The following is a 21,799-nucleotide window of genomic DNA, read 5'->3' on the forward strand; positions in this document are numbered from 1 at the left end:
TAGTGAGTCCTATACCAGCATCCTTGAAAAGTTCTGCAGTATGGAAATACTCTGAAACTGGAGCATGGGATGGTACCTGGAGATACTATCACTGAGATAGGCTGCCTGACTGCAAAAGACATTATGAGATCCTAGAAGTGAGACCAAAGGACAACACTTAGCTGCCAGAAAAAAAATAATTGTTCTTATCCTAATGGAAAGCAACCTCAACAAGTAGTAATACCATAATGCCTCACCCACGTTTTGGGCCAGACCTAATTCACAGACCAAGACCCTTATTAAATGGTAAGTTAGATCCATCTGAGGAAGCATCATGACATCAAATTTTTCCATACGTATTTTAATAAAGGACACTGCATTTCATTATTGGGGTAATTATTGGGGAAAACATAAGCAGATCTTCCAGGTAGTCATTGCTAACCTGATTCTGTAGATCACAGATCATAGTGAAGGTGTGTAGAGTTCACGTGATAAAAGAGATGTTGGGCTGAGTCTGTCTCACAGCAGATGCCCTGAGTCTGCCAACATGCCATGGTTCTTTTCTCCCCTTCATTGGTAAATGTAAAGTTGCAATAGTCATGCTATTTTTGGACACAGCATGTAAATGAAAGAATCCTCACTGTGGTTTCCTGATCCACAGATTTAATGCTTTTAAAGTAGAAAAGGCCAAGTTGGGGATCCTGCAACTCTCTCTGATCCCCAACAGCATGGTTAACCAAAAGCACTGACCATATCCCTGGGGTACTATGGAGAATAGTGCCCCATCAAAGACTCGAGACAGCAGGTTGATTCTTCACTGTTCCCATTCAGTTTCTATTTGTAACCTAGAGAAGGCAGATGGGGCGGGCATTTGGCACAGTAGTTAAGACCTCTCTTAAGACATGAGGACTCGGCTGGCGCTGCGGCTCACTAGGCTAATCCTCCGCCTAGCAGCGCCGGCACACCGGGGTCTAGTCCCGGTCGGGGCGCCAGATTCTGTCCCGGTTGCCCCTCTTCCAGGCCAGCCCTCTGCTGTGGCCAGGGAGTGCAGTGGAGGATGGCCCAAGTGCTTGGGCCCTGCACCCCATGGGAGACCAGGAGAAGCACCTGGCCCCTGGCTCCTGCCATCGGATCAGCGTGGTGCGCTGGCCGCAGCGCGCCGGCCACGGCGGCCATTGGAGGGTGAACCAACGGCAAAGGAAGACCTTTCTCTCTGTCTCTCTTTCTCACTATCCACTCTGCCTGCCAAAAAAAAAAAAAAAAAAAAAAAAAAAAAAGACATGAGGACCCTAGAGTTTCTGGATTCAAGTCCTCATTCCATTGCTAACTCCAGCCTCCAACTAATGTACATCCTGGGAGGCAGCAGCTGATGACTTGAGTACTTGGGTCCCTGGCACCAAATTGAGTTCCAGATTCCTGGCTTTGGCCTGACGCAGCATTTGGGGAATGAACCAGTGGATCAAAGATCACTTTCTGTTTGTCTCTCCCTCTCCACTTCCCCTCCTCATCTCTCTGATTTTCAAATAAATATTTTGAAAAAATAAAGACAAAACAGAAGGCAAGATGGGTCATGGAGGATGACAGGGTCTTATTGTGAATTTGAGTTGGGTATTTATTCCATTGACTGTTATTGTTGAAGTATCTAATTTATGAGAGCAAATCAATAGAGTCTCTGGAACTTGATCTACAGCACTTCATCAGATAAATTATCTTTTCTTTTTCCTAATGTGAAACTAATCAAACTAATCAAAGTAGTTTGTTTTCACAGTGGTCCATCCACACTCTTTTGCATAATTCATCAAACCACAAATTATTTAGTTCTGTGTCATAATCTAGCTGGCAGTGCTCTTTGCTTCCCTAGCCATGGCACTGGTCTACTAAATTGATACATCCTATTCCTCAGGCCTGGTAGGCAGAAATGAGCTAATTCATTAGATGCCTTGATAAGACACATGAATATCAGAGGGAGGAGGTATTTCCCACCCTCTGGTGAGATATTTTCGGTATTTGCCACCTTAAAAAATGTTCTAGGACAATAACGGTCTCAGTTAAGAGTAATTATCCCCTGACAAAGGAGACGCGTGCCTTGTACTCCTTGACAGCTAAGAAGGACAGCACTCCATGGACTTATCTGGCACCTACAAACAGTATTTACTAATGGATTTTACAGAATTGCTCAATTTGAGTAAAACCCAGAGCAAGAGAATGTCTGGTAGCAGGTTCATCTGAGTGTCAGCTGCTGTGTCGCTTAGGTCTGATGATCACAGAGATCCAAGTGTGTTTAAACGGTCTATGAGAGAATCCGCACTGAATGAGGATTGGGGCAACCCTAGAGTGGAAAAACAGCAAGTCCCAGCAGTTTTATAGTAAATCCATGTCCTTTTAGGAGAAAAGAAAATTTCTGTTTCCAAAACAGTTTCTAACTTGCTGCAGTATTTAGGTTGACACATAATTACTGACAATGGAAAAATAAATGGCCACGTAAGCTGAATTTTCCCTGTTCTTTGGGTGTTTTCTGAACCACCAAACATTATAGTGAAATTGACATGTATGTGATCAGACTTGAGTAGATCAGCAATTCCAATTTGAGTAGAGTTCCTACTCCTATCACATCTCTTCCTGCTGTGTCACCCTTCCTCCTGCCACCCACATTTAAGGTCAGTTGTGGAATTCCTGGAGCAAGCTAAGTGTACAGGCTGCCTGATACTAATCAAAATCAAATCGCTGTAGCACTGAGATGGCACTGAGGGGTATCAAAGGAAGAAAATCTTCCTGGCAGACAGCACTTTGATTATTGTATCTGATTGTGAAATTCATCTCACAAAAGAAATTGCCAACAACATGGATAATGCATGATTATGAATGACTAATGGATAAGTCAGCCAAATTTGGAGTTCAGGTAACAGGAGATAGCAAAAATAAAGATATAGAATGAACAATCCAAGTGAACACAGATTGCAAGGTTTTGTTGAATGTGAATGCCCACCAATCAGAGGCACTCAGCATTGTACACAGTATAACCTATTCCAGGTAGTCAGCCACTTTCCCAAGCTACCCTGCACTTTTTTAATGGGTCCACTAATAAAATATCCCTGGAGATTATGGACGGGTTCAAGCTTCTGTTCATCAAGGCTGATCTGGCTAACACTGCTGCAGTAAAGTTTCTTCTTTAAAAAAAATAGACTCATACTAAGGTTATGAATTTGTCTTTTCTTCCAACAATGAATTTTATCAGTCCGTTCAGCTACAGACATACTGACGATGCTATTAAAAATTTTCCTGATATAATTCCCATTTGGGTTTTGATAAAAAAAAACACTTTATAGAGCAAGGAGGAAAGCAGTCATGTGACTCATAAGCAGTAGGTTTAGGAAACTGTAGACAGGCTTATCCAGAAACAATATCTTTCAGAAAGAGACCAGCACTAGAAATTGTTTTTTATTCTCTGACACGCAACCAATAAGCGATGGCTTTTCCACAGCAGAATGCACAGGCCCACATGCCAGAGGGTGAGAAGCAGTGGCTCCTTTCTCTAGTACTGATGATAACCCAGATGCAAAACTTTGCAATTCCAGCCTTACATCTTTAGGCTCTTCTGGTTTAGAATGTTGGTCTCCAAGGAAAACCACCACTACCAAGGGTATCAAGGTTAAAACTGCTCCAAAGAACAAGTAGTTGAAGTTCTATCTAGTTACTCAGAATTGCAGTGCCAAAGAACCAAGAGGCAGGAAGGAGAGTCCTATAGGGTTGAAAGGATTTACCAATTTTCAAGGGGGAATAGGCTTGTTGCTATTCACAATGAGATGTATCTAGAAACTAGAGGATTTTCCTTATATTGTGGCTAGTAATTAAATTGAACAGAAGACAGAACATGCCAATACAGGTGAGATCCCAAAGAATGAGGTTTAGAACAACTAAATTAGTAAAAATAAAAAAATAGGCCAGCGCCGCGACTCACTAGGCTAATCCTCCACCTTGTGGCGCCAGCACACCGGGTTCTAGTCCCTGTCGGGGCACCAGATTCTGTCCCAGTTGCCCCTCTTCCAGGCCAGCTCTCTGCTGTGGCCAGGGAGTGCAGTGGAGGATGGCCCAAGTGCTTGGGCCCTGCACCCCATGGGAGACCAGGAGAAGCACCTGGCTCCTGCCATCGGATCAGCATGGTGCACCGGCCGCAGCGCACCGGCTGCAGCGGCCATTGGAGGGTGAACCAACGGCAAAGGAAGACCTTTCTCTCTGTCTCTCTCTCTCACTGTCCACTCTGCCTGTCAAAAACAAAATAAATAAACAAATAAAATATAATAAATACTAAGTTCAAAGTGGCACTGAATAAGTAGTAAATGAAGTTATAAACATTTAGTATGGTCTAATGATTGCATGCAGAAATGAAGACTCTATTAACTATGGATTTTTGTTATTCTTTTGGTAATACATATTTGCATATGTGTGTCCTTGCAAACATATCAATGCTTTTTTATCTTTTCCTCCTTCTACCAATATAGCAAGAGCATAATTTTCAGTGATTAGATTATTTTTAATATTACTGAATGTAAAAAGATTATAATTTAATCTGTAAAGGAATAAATATTACAAATAATAGATACAGTAACCAATGAATTTCCCACATTTGGTGATACTGAGTACATATTCATTCTATGAGAGACATGGTCCTCAAATTAGACAGAAGCCTGATGCCATTAATCTTGTACAGAAAGATATGTAAGTCTGCTGAGTAGCAAAAAAGATAGACCATCCCTTATATTGTTTAAAACTCCTCAGTGTTCCCTTACAATTTAATGCACTTCTTTGTAAAACTAAGCCCCATTCCTGAGTACCTTTGATGTAAACTTTGTCAAACCCCTCTCCCTTAGCTTACAATTTCTGTGTCCACTTTAATGATTGCAAGTCAACTCCTTCTTAAAGAGTAATTGGCTAAAATAAGAGAGTGGTATATGGGTTAGGCCAGCCCCACAAGATCCCAGTTCACAAGACCAAGAAGTCAATTATTACCTCTATAATCAGAACTATACTCCATTTTGAGAACCATCACAGGAACCCCAGGCCCTGATCGAACAAGGTAATAACCATCACATGGTGACCCCCAGCAGACCAGAGCCCACTAAGTCATTGCACTCCAGCTGTCCTATTACTACTAACCAATCAAAAGTGGATCGTTGGGCTGGTGCTGTGGCTCATTGGTTAATCCTCCGCCTGCGGCGCCAGCATCCCATATGGGCGCCAGGTTCTTGTCCCAGTTGCTCCTCTTCCAGTCCAGCTCTCTGCTGTGGCCCGGGAAGGCAGTGAAGGATGGCCCAAGTGCTTGGGCCCCTGCACCTGCACAGGAGACCAGGAGGAAGCACTTGGCTCCTGGCTTCGGATTGGCATAGCTCTGGCCATAGCGACTATTTGGGGGGTAAACCAATGGAAGAAGACCTTTCTCTCTCTCTCTCTCTCTCTCTCTCAACTCTGTAAAATAAAAAAATAAAATAAAATAAAGTGGATCGTCAGCACTCTGTACCCACTAAAGACTTGCACATGAGTTGAATATATACCTCTCAATCCCAACTTCAACCTGTAACATTCCTGACCCTAAATCCCTTAGTCAGTCCAGGATTTCACTGATAACTGCCTGTACTCCTTGCTCTTCACTTTGTAAATAAATACCTACCCCCTTCTACTGCCCTGAATTCAGTGCATTGAGTAGGTGGAGCCGGAAGTTCTACAACATTCATACATTTCTTTGCCTGCAGAGTTCTAAGTGAACTGACAAGAGGCACTCAGAAGAACGGTGGAAGGTGAAAGAGAGCAATACTCTACTCCTCTGGCAGCAAAGGGGAAGTACCAGGAATTGTGGCAGCCTCAGGGCATTCTTGTCAGTTTTCACCTTCAGTAAAAGAAGCTGTAATCATTGGTGACAGTTACCCTGTTCTACAACTTCCTAATTTTCTAAAAGCTTTCGGTGAACCTGAGATGCAGCAGTAGCTTTCTGTGATCTTTGTTCTCCTAGTTCACTCAATAACTTTGCAAATGTTTAATTATATGTAATTATATGTATTTACCATTGCTTAAAATAGAATGGTCTTTGGTATTCTAACTGAAGTCTAACTGATAGGAACCATTGGCTATACTACTTCTTTAACTTAAGTTTTTCTATCAGGCGACCTGCCTCATAATAAATTACATTCCTCTTTTGATTGTTCAGTTACCACAGTATGATAAAACTATGCAGCAGGACACATTTTTTTTCTTTTTTTTAAAACTTTTATTTAATGAATATGAATTTCCAAAGTACAGCTTATGGATTACAATGGCTTCCCCCCCATAACGTCCCTCCCACCCGCAACCCTCCCCTTTCCCACTCCCTCTCCCCTTCCATTCACATCAAGATTCATTTTTGTTTCTCTTTATATACAGAAGATCTGCTTAGCATACATTAAGTAAAGATTCCAACAGTTTGCTCCCACACAGAAACATAAAGTGAAAAATACTGTTTGAGTACTAGTTATAGCATTAAATCTCAATGTACAGCACACTAAGGACAAAGATCCTACATGAGGAGTAAGTGCACAGTGACTCCTGTTGTTGACTTAACAAATTGACACTCTTGTTTATGGCATCAGTAATCACCCTAGGCTCTTGTCATGAGCTGCCAAGGCTATGGAAGCCCCCTGAGTTCACTGACTCTGATCATTTTTAGACAAGGCCATGGTCAAAGTGGAAGTTCATTCCTCCCTTTAGAGAAAGGTACCTCCTTCTTTGATGACCCGTTCTTTCCACTGGGATCTCACGGAGATCTTTCATTTAGGTTTTTTTTTTTTTTTTTCCCAGAGTGTCTTGGCTTTCCATGAGCAGGACACATTTTAATTCATACAAAAGCTTGGATGTCTTCAGAGATAACTCATAGAGTTCTACCTTACAAAATTGTGCCAGTATGAAATATAAAATATCCGGATTAATCAAAAATTTGGAAAAACATTAAGTTTCATGGTAGATCTTTTAATATGATTAAATTTTACAACTGCAACTGATATATGGGGAAGTTAAAATATTCCAGATATTTCAAACTTCATGTTTGTAGAATCTTAAATGTTGACCTAGGGAATTATTTTTTTAATTTCTTATGCATGTTTTAAAGACTTGATATGAACTGGGTTTAATTTTTTCACACCCTGAGCTGACTTACAGTTCTCTAAGTCTTATTACATAGAAACTCATTTTCATTCCCAAAAAGTTTCACACACTTTAATCTGGCAACTGTATCCTGTCCAAATCAGACCTATGAAAAACTTTAGTCAGGTTATACCAGGGCACCTACTGTGTATGACAAGCTCATTGCCACAGGACAATGTCAGCACTGTGGGAACACATATGCTACTGTCACAAAGTTAGCCATGTCCTTCTAATTGTTCAGTGCACATACCACTTCCACCATGCGACTAGAGAACAGATTTGCATTAAGATAACAACTTCAGACCTACAAAAGATTTAGAGTCACCACAGAAGGAAATGCCTTGTATACTCCCCCCCCCACCACCTTTTTTTTAAGATTCATTTACTTGAAAGGCAGAGCAACAGAGAAAGAGAGAGACAGAGAGATCACACATTTGCTGTTTTAGTCTCCAAAGGGTCTCAGTGGCCAGGTCTGGGCCAGGCCAAAGCCAGGAGCCAGGAACTCCATCATGGTCTCCCACCTTGGTGGGAGGGGCCCAAGTATTTCAGCCATCATCCACTACATTCCAAGGTGCATTAGCAGGGAGTTGGATCAGAAGCATAGTAGCCAGGTCTTGAACCTGGGCTCTGATATGGGATGCTGATGTCCCAAGTACTGGCTTAACCTGCTGTCCCACAGTATTGGGCTTTTTAATGTACTGTTCATTCATATTTCCCAAGGCTAACACTCAACCACATTTTTCTCTCATTATCTTTCTACATATATTTACTATTTTCTAAGTGGAAGCTATTGATATAATACCTTTATGCCCCTGAACACTTAAGTATGTATTCCCCATAAAATAAAGATACCATCATATGTAACCACAAAACAGTAACCAAAGTCAGGATATTATCACTGATAAATGATGATCTCAACCACAGATCTTACTATCCCTATTTCCTGCAGAGTTCAGAGTAGAATGAGGACTGCAGAGGTTTAAGTCAGTAGGGCTGTAAGCCACCTTGCTGCTGGTTGCCAGTATCATGGACTTTCAATAGACTCTAATCAAGACTGCATTTTAAGGAGTGAGCTTGGGGCCAGCGCTGTGGCATAGTAGGCTAAGTCTCTGCCTGCAGTGCCAGCATCGCAGATAGGCACTAGTTCTTGTCCAGCTGCTTCTCTTCTGATCCAGCTTTCTGTTTGTGGCCTGGGAAAGCACTGGAGGATGTCCCAAGTCCTTGTGCTCTTGCACCCATGTGGGAGACATGGAAGAAGCCAAAAAACCGTCATCTATCAGTGTTAATTATCATTTATGCTTCCCATTGCAACCGATCATTACTATGGTGGTTATCAGATGGCAATCATTAAATTCTATGATTTCTTCCATATTTATTATCTGGCAATCTATGATAAGTAAAAGCTTTCTTTTATTTATTTACTAAAGGGACTTATAAATTGTTCTACCACTGAATGAGTTACAATATATTTTAGAACTATAGTTAGGCTCATTTACGAACAAAAACATTCATCCACTCTACATGAGTGCATAGTTTGACATGTTTAGGCAATTATCTATAGTCTTATATATTTGGCATTTTGTCTGCATGGTTTTTTTCTTTTCTTTTTTTTTTTTTTTTTTTTTTTTGACAGGCAGAGTTAGACAGTGAGAGAGAGAGAGAGAGACAGAGAGAAAGGCATTCCTTTTCCGTTGGTTCACCCCCCAAATGGCCGCTATGGCTGGCGTGCTGCACCAATCCGAAGCCAGGAGCCAGGTGCTTCCTCCTGGTCTCCATGCAGGTGCAGGGCCCAAGCACTTGGGCCATCCTCCACTGCACTCCCGGGCCACAGCAGAGAGCTGGACTGGAAGAGGAGCAACCAGGACAGAATCCGGTGCCCCAACTGGGACTAGAACCTAGGGTGCCAGCGCTGCAGGAGGGGAGGATTAGCCTAGTGAGCCACAGCGCCGGCCTGTCTGCATGGTTTCTATGATTGCAAATTCAACCATGAATCAAAAATATTCAAAAAATTTTTTCAACTGCACTCAATACATACAAACTGATTTTCTTGTTATTATGCATTAAATAATACATTATAGCAAATATTTTATGGGATTTACACTGTACTAAATATTACGAATAATCTAGAAATGATTTAAAGTATATATCAGGGTAAGTTATATGCAAATATTACACCATTTTATATAAGGGGCTTGAGCATTTGTAGATTGTATTATCTACCAATGGCACAGGGACACATTATTTGTGTTCCTTGATATTGAAGAACAACTATAGCCCATTTTTTTAAAAAAAAATATTTATATGAAAGTCAGAGTTCCAGAGGGGCAGAGGCAGAGAGAGAGAGAGAGAGAGAGAGAGGGAGGGAGGGAGAGGGAGAGGAGGGGGGAGGAGAGGTCTTCTATCCACTGGTTCACTCCCCAGATGGCCTAAATGGCCAGAGCCACGCCCATCAGAAGTCAAGAGCCAGGAGCCTCCTCTGGGTCTCCCACAGGGGTGCAGGGGCACAAGGACTTGGGCCATCTTCTACTGCTTTCCCAGGCCACAGCAGAGAGCTGCATCAGAAATGGAGCAGCTGGGACTTGAACTGGCAATCATATGGGATGCTGGCACTGCAGGTGGTGGCTATGCCATGGCGCCAGCCCCATATAGTCCATTTTTTTTCCCTGCACTTACATATCTAAGATAAAATTTAACTTACAAGTTAGGCACAGTGAGAGATCACCAATTATTACAACTAATAAAATAGAACAATTATAATAACACATGGTAATAAGGCCACTTAATATGTATGAAATACTTATTTCTGAAATTTTCCATTTAATATTACTGGACCATGGTTGGCTAAGGGTAATGGAAATATGGAAAGCAAAATCTTGGATAAAGGGAGATCATTGTGTTCTGCATACTGATGGCAGTCTGTTTTCTATACTTTTTTTATTTTTTTATTTTTATTTATTTATTTATTTTTTTGACAGGCAGAGTGGACAGTGAGAGAGAGAGACAGAGAGAAAGGTCTTCCTTTTGCTGTTGGTTCACCCTCCAATGGCCGCCGCGGCCGGCGCGCTGCGGCCGGCGCACCGCACTGATCCGATGGCAGGAGCCAGGAGCCAGGTGCTTTTCCTGGTCTCCCATGGGGTTCAGGGCCCAAGCACCTGGGCCATCCTCCACTGCACTCCCTGGCCACAGCAGAGGGCTGGCCTGGAAGAGGGGCAACCGGGACAGAATCCGGCGCCCCGACTGGGACTAGAACCTGGTGTGCCGGCGCCGCTAGGCGGAGGATTAGCCTAGTGAGCCGCGGCGCCGGCCTGTTTTCTATACTTTTAAATCAAAGATAATTTCCTAGGCCCTTCTACAAACTTTACCAAAATAACCACCATCAAAAAATTCCACTGTACTATAAATTTGGCAAGCTAAATTTAAATTCTCTTCACATTAAATGCATTGGGACATACTTGTAGCTTTTTTTTTAAGAGGATACTAAAAGGTAACCAATGAAACAAGCCAACAATGAAATTGAAAGCAAAAGTATCCATTTAATAAATACACAATGGCTCCTTCTTCCAAATAATACTTTTAAGAGGACATGCTCTAAGTTCAGATAGTTCTTTCATGTATATGCAGTTATTTCTTTGTATTATCTGAGAAAAATAAAAGTTAAATCTTAATGAGTTCTTTCTGTATGACAGCCATTGTTCTCAATACCTGACATGGATTAATTGGTTCTGTACTTATCCTTTGAGATGGTATGATTTTCTGTTTTGCAGGGCTACAACAAGGAAAGGAAAAATAATTCCAAAGTTATTTTTATTTTTATGTTTTACCATGTTTTATATTGATTTTATTTTTATATTGAGCCGGGACTCAAACCCACCAGAGACTTTCCATTTAACCAAACACAAAAGCTGCCTTTTGCCTCACTGTGTATTCAACTGTTACTTACTTACTCAGTTTCTGATTACTAGTTTGTTCATTATTTTATTTCAGACAATACTGTCATTAACATCCTTACACATGTTTCCAAGTGTACATGTATCAGACACATACATGTGTAACTTTCTAAATCAAATTGCTTTCCTATGTGATCAAACCAAGTAAGGCATTACAGTGCTACATCTTCACTGGGATGTTGGCATTGCAGGCAGCAACTTTACCTGCTATGTCACAACACCGGTCCCACCGGAACCTGAATCAGCACCCATTCAGGTTGCTGACACTGTAGGCGAAGGCTTAACCTTCTATGCCACAGTGCCAGCCTTATATCTGAAGAAATTTTTCAAAATTCGCAGTAGGGGCCAGTGGTTCTAGTCCTGGTGGCTCCTCTTCCAGTCCAGCTCTCTGCTGATGGCCTGGGAAAACAGCAGAAGATGACCCAAGCACTTGGGCCCCTGCACTTATGTGAAGACCCAGAAGAAGCTCCTGGCTCCTGGCTATGGATCAGCCCAGGTCTGGCCATTGCAGCCAGAGCTCTCCCTCTCTCTATCTGTAACTCTGCAGCTCTCATTCTAGAAATGCAAGGGTGGTTGAATGTCAAGAAATCCACCAACATAAAGTATTTTATCAACAAAGAAATATAAATTTTATGATCAGATCAATAAATTTCTGGCATTATTTATATAAAATACATAGAAGACAGGAATTCAAAAAGACTATTTAGCCAAATGCCAACCATTATAAAATACAGTTACAATGTCCTCAGACTCTTTCCTTTTGAACTTGGTATTTTGAGAGCTGTGCCACAAATCATCATTACTATTCACTGTAGCTTAACTGTGCCACAGGGATTCTAACAGATACATAATGACAAGAACATTGTAAAGTCAATAGGAACAGTGAAAATATGAGATGAAATCATCTTATTGCTGTTAATATGATTTTATGCCAAGAAAATCAATATTTCTAATTAATAGCTAGTATAATTAATTACAAAGATTGCTTAACTGGTGTGTTAAAACAGGTTCAGATATTTTTTTAAATAGACTTTTCTTAATTAAAAATATTTTATTTATTTGACAGGCAGAGTTACAGAGAGTGAGGAAGAGACAGAAAGAGAGAACTGCTATCGGTTTGGTCATTCCCTAAAAAAGGATAGAACAGGTAGGACTGGTCCAGGCTGAAGCCAGGAGCCTGGAACTGCATCCAATTAATTCCTTCATGTGGGTGCAGGGGACCAAATACTTACACCATCCTCTGCTGCTTCCCCAGGCACATTAGCAGGGATCTGGATCAGAAGTGGAGCAGCTGGGACTCAAAGCAGTGCTCATATGGGATGTCATCATTGTGTGCAACAGCTTAACCCACTATGCCACAATGCTGCCCTATAAAAGAGAGGTCTTTCTTAAAATTAGCAGTAAGCACCAGGAAATTCAAATGATTTGAAAAATCTATTTTACAGTGGTGACCAAAATGTGGAGTATATAGAAATAAATTGAACAGGAAAGGAGAGAAAATATAAAATATAAAGATCTAAAATCATGACAGAAAGATTTCTAAAGTTCTGAAAAATTAAATGACAAAGTAATTTTGGAAGAATAATTTTGATAAGTTAAAGGTCAAGTCTTCCCCATTTAATATATAACATTAATATACTGCATTTAAAATATGGACAAAATGTTCATTTGGTGAAAATGTTATTGACCCCAGGTTCCTTGGCCCTCTTACAAATAGAAACAGACAAGAGGTCAGTGGGTGGCCAAGACAAGGTTTATACTCCAGATAACAGGACAGAAAAATGTTCACCGACTTGCTCAATGAAGGGAGCTGGTACAGGCTTTTATTGAGTGGGGCTCCCTGTGGGTTACCCCTCAGCACAGGCAGTTAAATCTGCACCTGGCCCCAAGTTCTGACTCACCCCACTCAGCACATGCACTTAGGTTTGCAGCCTGCTCTGCCTGCAGTTCTGTGCAGGTGTGGTTCCTTCTTTTGCACTCAGCACACTCAGTATGGTGGTCTTGCTCCCTCCTGTCACCAGAAAGGCCATGTATCAGGAACAATGGGCTGTTCTGGGCAGGTGTGCAGGTCAGGGTGGTTCAGTACAGGGCATTAGGCAGTCTGTTGTGGTTAGGGTCTCAACGTTTCTTGCTGCTGATTTGTTTGGAGCTGGAGTTGGATACACAGTCAGGTCAAGGAATGGGAGAAGACTTGAATTTGTTGAATCCTGTTTTTATCCTGTCTCAAAAAAATTTGCATCAGAGATAACAAGACTTGTTCTAGAATATAATAAAAATTTCAGAGGAGAATAAATGCTCAAGATATCCAAGATCATCTGGAAGACTAATAGTGAGTACACTCATGTTTTAAAACTGCAGAAAAATACTCTATACCAAATGTAATAACAAAAAATACAGGAGAAATGGGGGCAGTTCAATAGATCAGAGACACAGATATAGATCCCACTGTATTTGAGATTTTAGCACATGACAAAGGCAGACTTTTAATTCAGAATGGATACTTAATAATTCATCTGGAAGAAGTGAAAGTTAAATATGTACTTCAATTAAGGAAAGTGAGCTAAGATCGGGGTACTGAGTGGAGTTCGGGTTGATGACTGGTACTTAAAGGTGCAGCCAAGTGCAGGGCTATGGGTTTGTAGAAGAAGCATAAACTACACTGTGGGTCAAGACAGAGGAAACCCCCTCAGAAAAGCCGAATTCTAGCCAAAGACTTTCAAGCATGAATTAGCAGTGTGAGACAAATGACACAAATGGCTACCCAAGGACAAAAAAAAACAAAAACAAAAACAAAAAATTCTGCAAACCAGGGGAAGACAAAATTGTCAGGGTCAAAGGGAAAAGCAAGGCTTAAACTCTGTTGAGAGTTGACCATTACAAAGGTGAATCATTCCCCTTGCTAGGAGTGGAAGCTGTGGGCCCAGCAAGTCACCTTCAGTTTCTTATCAGAGTGCCAAGAACACAGTAGCAAGAGTAAAATGGATAAGAAAATTGAGAGACTTTAGATGAGGTACTTTAAATGTAAAGACTCCAAACGAGATCTGCTTTAAGGGAAAGGTGGTTGTCTTGGAGACGTCTGGGATTCTACAGGTGCATCCTCTAACTGCCTACATTTAGTGAGGCGACAGTGGCCTTGGCAATGACATGCCCTGAAACGTGAAGCTGAGAATCATAAGGTCAAGAGCAAGCTATTAATTTACATTTTCTTAGAGATTTTTCTGGTGGCAAACTCTGACCCAGACAACTATGTGATTTAACTGGCTGAACTGAAGACGTTTCTCCTCTTGTGATATTTCCTCTAAGTACCCCTTTTCTCAGGCATCACTTAAGACTCTTCTGTCTGTGTCTGCAAAACAGCAAAGTGCATTGGGATTTTTTTGACTATTAGAAACCACAGAAATGACTTTCACTCAGAATCCCATACCCAGACCTGATCCAGACCACTTGGGACACCGTGGTGTCCAGCTGAAGCACTCTGGTGCTCCTTCTGCTTATAACAAAGATCCCACATCAAAACTGTAATATTTATCTCTTCCTAAATATATAGCAGTTGCTTGGAAATTCTTGGCAGGCACAGAGATCAGCCTTTTGACTGCAAGCTACTGTTACCTGTGTGCTGAAGCATGCAGGCTAGGGGAGGACACCAGCCCATTGCCCTGATTCCTCCACCAACTGAACGTTGTTACATCAGGGAAGTTATTTCTAAGTGTCAGTTTCTTTTTAACAAATTGTTATTTATTGATGTATTTGACAGAGAGGCAGACAGAGAAAGAGAGCGAGGAAGCTCCCATCTGCTGGTTTACTTCCCAAATGCCCACAAAGGTTTGGGCTGGGTCGAGGCCAAGATCTGGGAGCTTGAGCCATGTCTCCCACCTGACTGGCAGGACCCCAGTCACTTGGGTCATCACCACCAGCTCCCAGGATCCGCATCAACAGGAAGCTGGAATCAGGAGCACAGCCAGTATCAATCACAGGATGAGGACTGCCAAGCCACATGCTTGCCCCAAAGCCTTGTTTTTTTAATCAGCAAAACAGTAATTGTGTTTGCACTCAGTATCTAAAATCGTAAGGGTTAAATGAAGTTACAGCACACTGAAGATTCGCTATGGCTGTCTCTTTTTGAGCAATCATTCATGTTGTCTAACTTGCACAGCAATGTAACCAAGTGTGTAATCTTCCAACACACTTGGTCAATTGCCAATGTTCTGAAAACACAGATGAACTGAGACTAATGTGAGAGACCAGAGAAGGGTACACCAGTTCTAATGGGAGTCACTTAATCTGTAACTAACATAAGGGAACCAGGACTCCAAGTTGCTGCCCAAAAGAGACACTTTCAGGAGCTCAAAAAGAAAATATGTAAGAAATACATTGTCACAAGATGTGGAAACATATTTTCAGTGGCAACAAAGGCAAGGGAGAATCAATTTTATGAGGTCTCAGGGAAAAACATTCCTTCTTGTATTTTCTTTCTTTTATCTTTTCTTTTTTCCTTTCCTCCTTTCTTCCTCCCTCCTTCCCTCACTGTTCATTCATTTCCTTCCTTCCTTCCTTCCTTCCTTCCTTCCTTCCTTCCTTCCTTCCTTCCTTCCTTCCATCCCTCCATCCTTCCATCCCTCCATCCCTCCATCCCTCCATCCCTCCATCCATCTTTCTCTCTTTTATCTTCTTCCAATGACTAGTATATTATCATTGGGTGGTACTGTTTCTCTGGTGGCCATTCTGAGATCATCATCTATAAGTGCAGGTGAACTTAGTTTGGTACAGGAACTAGATAAGGATGCATCTTCTCAGTCTTGTATGGTACTGAGATTAATTTACTTTTTTGTGCCAACCTGACTCATTTTGACATGCTGAGGGTAGGGAGGCAGTCTGGGGGTCTTTAAGGGGGATACCAAAAGAGGCATTCAAAATATGCTAAGGCTCTGACCTCCCACCCCACCAGCCCCTGTTCTCCTGATCTCATTATTGCCCACTCTAGGAGCTACACTGGTGTCTGGCCACTGGCAGGTGCAAGACAGACTTCTTTGCATGATGCCCATCTCCTTCCCTGCCACAGTCAGAAATCTCTTTAGATTTGCCAGATACTGTTGCCTTAACAAATGTGACAGCATGTGTCCCATGCCCCAACCCTGTAGCACTGCATCCAGCAGTCCTATAGATCATACTAATATTCCTTCTTATACAGAGGAGACACTGATGCCACAGAATCCCAGAGCCTTGCCTACAGGATTGCAGACCTCACGTAGCAAAGCAAGGGTATCTGAGCTGCTTATTTTAGGTTCTCTGCCTTTCTATATAGAAACAGGGAAAGCTGGAGGGGTGAAGGGACTTTAGAAATCACATTTTAGGGCTGGTGCTGTGGCTTACTTGGCTAATCCTCTGCCTGCGGTGCTGACACCCCAGGTTCTAGTCCTGGTTGGGGCGCTGGATTCTGTCCTGGTTGCTCCTCTTCCAGTCCAGCTCTCTGCTGTGGCCCAGGAAGGCAGTAGAGGATGGCCCAAGTGCTTGGGCCCCTGTACCCGCATGGGAGACCAGGAGGAAGTACCTGGCTCCTGGCTTCGGATCTGCATAGTGTGGCCGTAGCGGCCATTTGGGGGGTGAACCAACGGAAAAGGAATGCCTTTCTCTCTGTCTCTCTCTCTCTCTCTCACTGTCTAACTCTGCTGTCAAAAAAAAAAAAAAAAAAGAAAGAAAGAAATCACATTCTAACTCCTCCTTTTACATTGGAGGAAACCTGGACTCAGAGAAGTTAAGTGATTCATGCGAGGCAAAAGCCTGATAGGGAAGAGAACCTGATTCCCCTGCTGTAAGAGGTCTGTGTTCCCCAAAGGCGCAGGGACAACCCGAGACCCATTCTGCACAGCTGTGTGCTGAGATGATGGCTGGAGCTCATTGCATAGACAGTTTATTTCCATCTGCCTTTTGGTTTAATCACATGAGGGACTCTTTGGACCCTTAATGTGCAGTTTCAAGGTAATCAGAAAATCCATTTAAGAGCCAGTTTATCCAACAGTGATAGAACTGAAAACCAAAGTAATTAGGAAAGAAACATCAGCTACTAACATTGGGTTAATAACAAGTATAAGGTAAGATTATTAAAATACCACAGTGATCTTCTGTAAGAATGTGAAATTATGTCTAATTTTTTGAAGATTCATGACAATTTCAAATGCTCATCTAGATTCACTGTCTCCTCTTAATGAGTGGAGGGTGGTATTTTACAAGGTGAGCATGCTTAAGTGCAGGACGCTTTGAGGAATGAAGCTCCCCCTGTTCTGAGTTCCATACTGCATCCAGATGTCCATTTTAATTAAACAGAGCAAAAAGGATTATATTTATCATTATGTGCAGGAAATTCTAAATTAAAAATCATACTCACAAAGGACAAGAACAATAATAAGTAAAATAAATTAATAAATTTTCTAGGTGTAAATCATCATCAGAGTGATACTAACTAAACACTCACACATTCCAGAGTCTTTAAAATTTGTAAAAAAGAATATTGGTGAGCCTGTGGTTAATAGGAATTATGAGATACAAGAATCACAATAAAGCAGTGGATTTCTAATATATACTCATATACATTGTAAGGTACTCACTAAATGCATTAAGAATAAACTGTCTGATAAAATAGATAAAGAAAACATAAGCTTGAGTTTTACCCACTCCTGAAGCTGCATATAAACATAAAAAAGAAAGAAAAAACAGCTGGTAGAAAAACTTATATAATTATATGGATTTTAGGAAAACATATATTGACAAAACATACAATAACGATATATGAGAAGACATATGCTAGCAACAAGCCATAACACAAGCACATTTCAGATTATTACAATATCCATTCTTCCACACTGATTTGCGATGCCTTTAAAGCCAGTGCAATAGAGAAGTCACTGATTTATTAAGCAACCTTTTCAGATGAAAGACTGATTAAAGTCTGCATACAATTGCACTCAATTTTCTGTTGATGATAATGGTACCATCCTAGAACATTTTGTAGAAATTTTGTGATTCAACTGCACCTTAAGGTGTCATTATTAAGATAAGTTTACACACACTGTTCTGGTTTAATTAGGATTCCAGTTGAAAATAGAAACATGCCCCTCACAGTTTGAAAACCATTGATTTGCCCATCCATCCCCTCCTTGGTTGTCATCCAGTGAAAGTGACTTGGATGTATAAAGGAAAGGGACATTTAGATCCATAGCTAAAATAACTTTGAATACTTAGATCAAAAAGGAAAGCCCGTGTGGTCCCCTAGCTCATATTGTATTTACGATACTTTAAAATAAATGAATCTTTGAGAAATCTACAATCTAGCTAAGGGGAAATGAGAAGGAGAAACAGATACATGTTTTGTTTCTTAGTTTATCTTGAGCAGCTATGTCCTGTTTCTGTCTTGAACTGAAATGAGCGCTTGGAAATCATCTCCTCTGCCTAAGACCCCAGACTCCAACCTTGGAGGGGGCTGCACTGCTGGAAAAAGCCCAGTGGTTCGGAGGAAGAGAGGCTGGACCGACCACGCCCCCAGAGACCGAAAACCTCTCCATGAGCTCAGACCCAGGCACGGGCTAGCAGTTTAGCCTTTCTGCCAACAGGGACCGTGCAAGAGGAAGCGTCAGGTGTGCCCAGACCCCCGCCCCCCAGAGCTGCCGCGGAAGAAGTGGGGAGAGAAAATGCTCCTAGCATCCTGCAACTCCAACAAAGCCAGTGCAGCTCGGCCCTGGAGAGGAGCTGGGGGGACACTGAGCAGTAACAAGCGCCATTCCCCTTGTCCCGCATCCTTTTCCCGCACAGTATAGAGAGGCGGGGCCGGGCACCCCCCACTGGCAGGAACAAACTGGCACCCTCGCTCCGACTCCACGGAGGGAGTCAGTGGAAGCAGGAAGGGATCTGGGAAAAGTCCAAAGAGTAAAGTCACAAAATGCAAAGCCAGCTCTCCATGACGAGTAGGTACCTTCATCCCGCACCCACGCCAGAGTCCCCCACCCCCGCCAGCCCTCCACTCCCCTACCTGCTCCTGGCTGCCGGCGAAGAGCAGGTAGAGCCTGGCCACGTGTGAACCAGCAACAGGTTCCGCCCCTGCCGGGCTCCGGATCGCAGCTCGCTCCCTGCTCCCGGCTCCCGGCTCCTGGCTCCTGGCTCCCGGCTCCCGGCTCCCGGCTCCGAGTTGCCTGACGCCTTGCAGGAATCAAATGAATGATCGCTGCCCGCAAGGCACCAGGAAGTCCCGGGTTTCTGAAGGATCAATGCACCTGCCGCTGAGGGGCGTGCCCATACTTGGCTGTGGAATTCGGAATCTGTGCGCAGCAGGGGAAAGGAAGCCCCACGGTGACTGTCTCAGGTTGATGGAGGCAGGGCTCTGATTCCTAAATAGAGACAGGCTTAAGTAGGGATTCTGAGCACCAAATGAGTCTCTATAGGCCAACCGGCCTGGACTGGCACTGAACACCTATGAAATCCTTTGGAAGTTGTTCTTGGGGATGAGAGGCTTCTGGGAGACTTCCTGCTGGCACAATCCACTCCCCTCTCTGAAGCAAATTCTGCCCTGAGAGTCCTGGCAAGACAGCAGCTCCTCTTGCATGAAACGCCTCTGGGATTCTGAAAATGTGAATTCACATCAGAATTAGTCCCAGGAAAGAGATAGCTGATGGGAGACACACTTTGGTCCCAAAGCCTCCAAATCTGCCCAGCTGGAATTTGCCAGCAAATCATTTAAATGTAACGCATCTAGATGAGTGGATTGGGCTTGCATTAGGGGTATGGATCAGGATCAATTGGAAAGGTCTGATTTAATCTTTTTTTTTTTTTTTTTGACAGGCAGAGTGGACAGTGAGAGAGAGAGACAGAGAGAAAGGTCTTCCTTTGCCGTTGGTTCACCCTCCAATGGCCGCCGCAGCTAGCGCGCTGCGGCCAGCACATCGAGCTGATCCGAAGGTAGGAGCCAGGTGCTTCTCCTGGTCTCCCATGGGGTGCAGGGCCCAAGCACTTGGGCCATCCTCCACTGCACTCCTGGGCCATCTGATTTAATCTTAAAAGTAGAGTTTTCCAATTTGTGAACAGCGCATCTCTCAACTTACTTAGGTCTTCTTTAATTCTAAAACAGGAAGATGGGAAGGAAGAATATTTGCCCTAAATCATGTTTTGGCCTAGCTTGGGTACTGTTGTAATTTACCCAAAAGTAGAAACCTGGGGCCATTTTTCAGTGAGCATTTTATGTGCTATTCAGTTCGACCTAAACACAGTTTGCTTGCATTCTTCTGTTTTGGCTGAAAAAAGAAACTAGAATTGTAAATGTTTAATAAAATAAGCTAAATTAAATCATTTGATACCATGTCTGTTTTTTAAGAAAAGATCACCCTCACCCTTTTTTTTTTTTTTTTTTTTTTTTGACAGGCAGAGTGGACAGCGAGAGAGAAACAGAGAGAAAGGTCTTCCTTTACCATTGGTTCACCCTCCAGTGGCCGCTGTGGCCGGCGCACCGTGCCAATCCAAAGCCAGGAGCCAGGTGCTTCCTGCTGGTCTCCCATGCAGGCGCAGGGCCCAAGCACTTGGGCCATCCTCTACTGCACTCCCAGGCCACAGCAGAGAGCTAGACTGGAAGAAGGGCAACCAGGACAGAATCTGGCACCCCGACCAGGACTAGAACTCGGTGTGCTGGCACCACAGGTGGAGGATTAGCCTGCTAAGCCACAGCGCTGGCCCACCCTCACCCATTTTCTCAGGTAACGTCTGCTGTTACTGGTGGATCTCCTGGGCATGTTAATGATTTACTTTTAAAATAAAGCATCCTTATACTAACCTAAAAAATGTAATGCACCAACTTTGGACTGATACAAATTGCTGAGAATGGGGGCCACTAAAGGCACTTTCAGAGAGTGGCAGAGATAGGGGACAGTGTGGGTAACCAGTGAGGCGCCTTCCTCTGTATATGTCATCCAGTGGGAGCCTGCTGATGGAAGCACAGGCTTGTACAGAGGTCCAGGGACTTATCTAAGATCACAGAGGCTGCATTTCAAAGACAGCAGGTGCCACAAGACAAATTCATTCCTCCAGTTATGGCATTTCTCCAGCAAGTCACTGGTCCAGGTAAGATACAGGAAAAAGGTGCTCATGAGGGAGACCCTGTGAAATAGGAGTCCTTGGTAGTGGATTAAAGGTGCAGATTTGGACAAGCCTCTGCATGTGTGTATGTGTGTTTGTGAACCTGGGTTATGCCAAAGATGAATAGCTTCGCTAAGACGTGACAAAATTCAACATAGCCACACTGGGGCCACGTTTCTAATGTTTGAAAGAACACTTGGGATCAGCGTTGTGGCATAGTGCATAAAGCCACCACCTGCAATGCCATCATCCCAGAAGGGCACCAGTTCATGTCCTGGCTGCTCCACTTCTGATCTAGCTCCCTGCCAATGGCCTGGGAAAAGCAGTAGGAGATGGCACAAGTTCTTGGGCCCCTATTACCCACATGGGTAACAGAAGAAGCTCCTGGCTTCAGCCTTGCCCAGCCCAGGCTGTTGCAGCCATCTTTGGAATGAACCAGTAGATGGAAGATATTTCTTTCTCTGTATCTTCCTCTCTGTAACTCTGATTTTTAATAAGTGTCTAAATCTACCCTGTAAACCTTGAGAGTAAGAAAGCTTAAAAAAATTCAGGGCACAGAAATTCATAGAGGGACAGAAAGACATTATGTAGATAAA

The 21,799-nt window shown here is 42.9% G+C and overlaps 1 protein-coding gene across 1 annotated transcript in view; it reads right to left on the minus strand.

Moving 5' to 3' along the window:
- NPFFR2 (neuropeptide FF receptor 2) overlaps positions 1–19,690 on the minus strand; it is a 109,915-nt gene extending 90,225 nt beyond the window's left edge. Inside the window, exon 1 of the mRNA XM_017347500.4 lies at positions 19,114–19,690. The gene's annotated coding sequence lies outside the window, so the exon portion shown is untranslated. The remainder of the gene's footprint in view (positions 1–19,113) is intronic.
- Positions 19,691–21,799: the final 2,109 nt, after the last annotated feature.

The sequence above is a fragment of the Oryctolagus cuniculus genome, chromosome 8 (genome assembly GCF_051225735.1).
Source record: "Oryctolagus cuniculus isolate XC-2025 breed Fujian yellow rabbit chromosome 8, ASM5122573v1, whole genome shotgun sequence".
In the NCBI taxonomy this organism is placed as follows: domain Eukaryota; kingdom Metazoa; phylum Chordata; class Mammalia; order Lagomorpha; family Leporidae; genus Oryctolagus; species Oryctolagus cuniculus.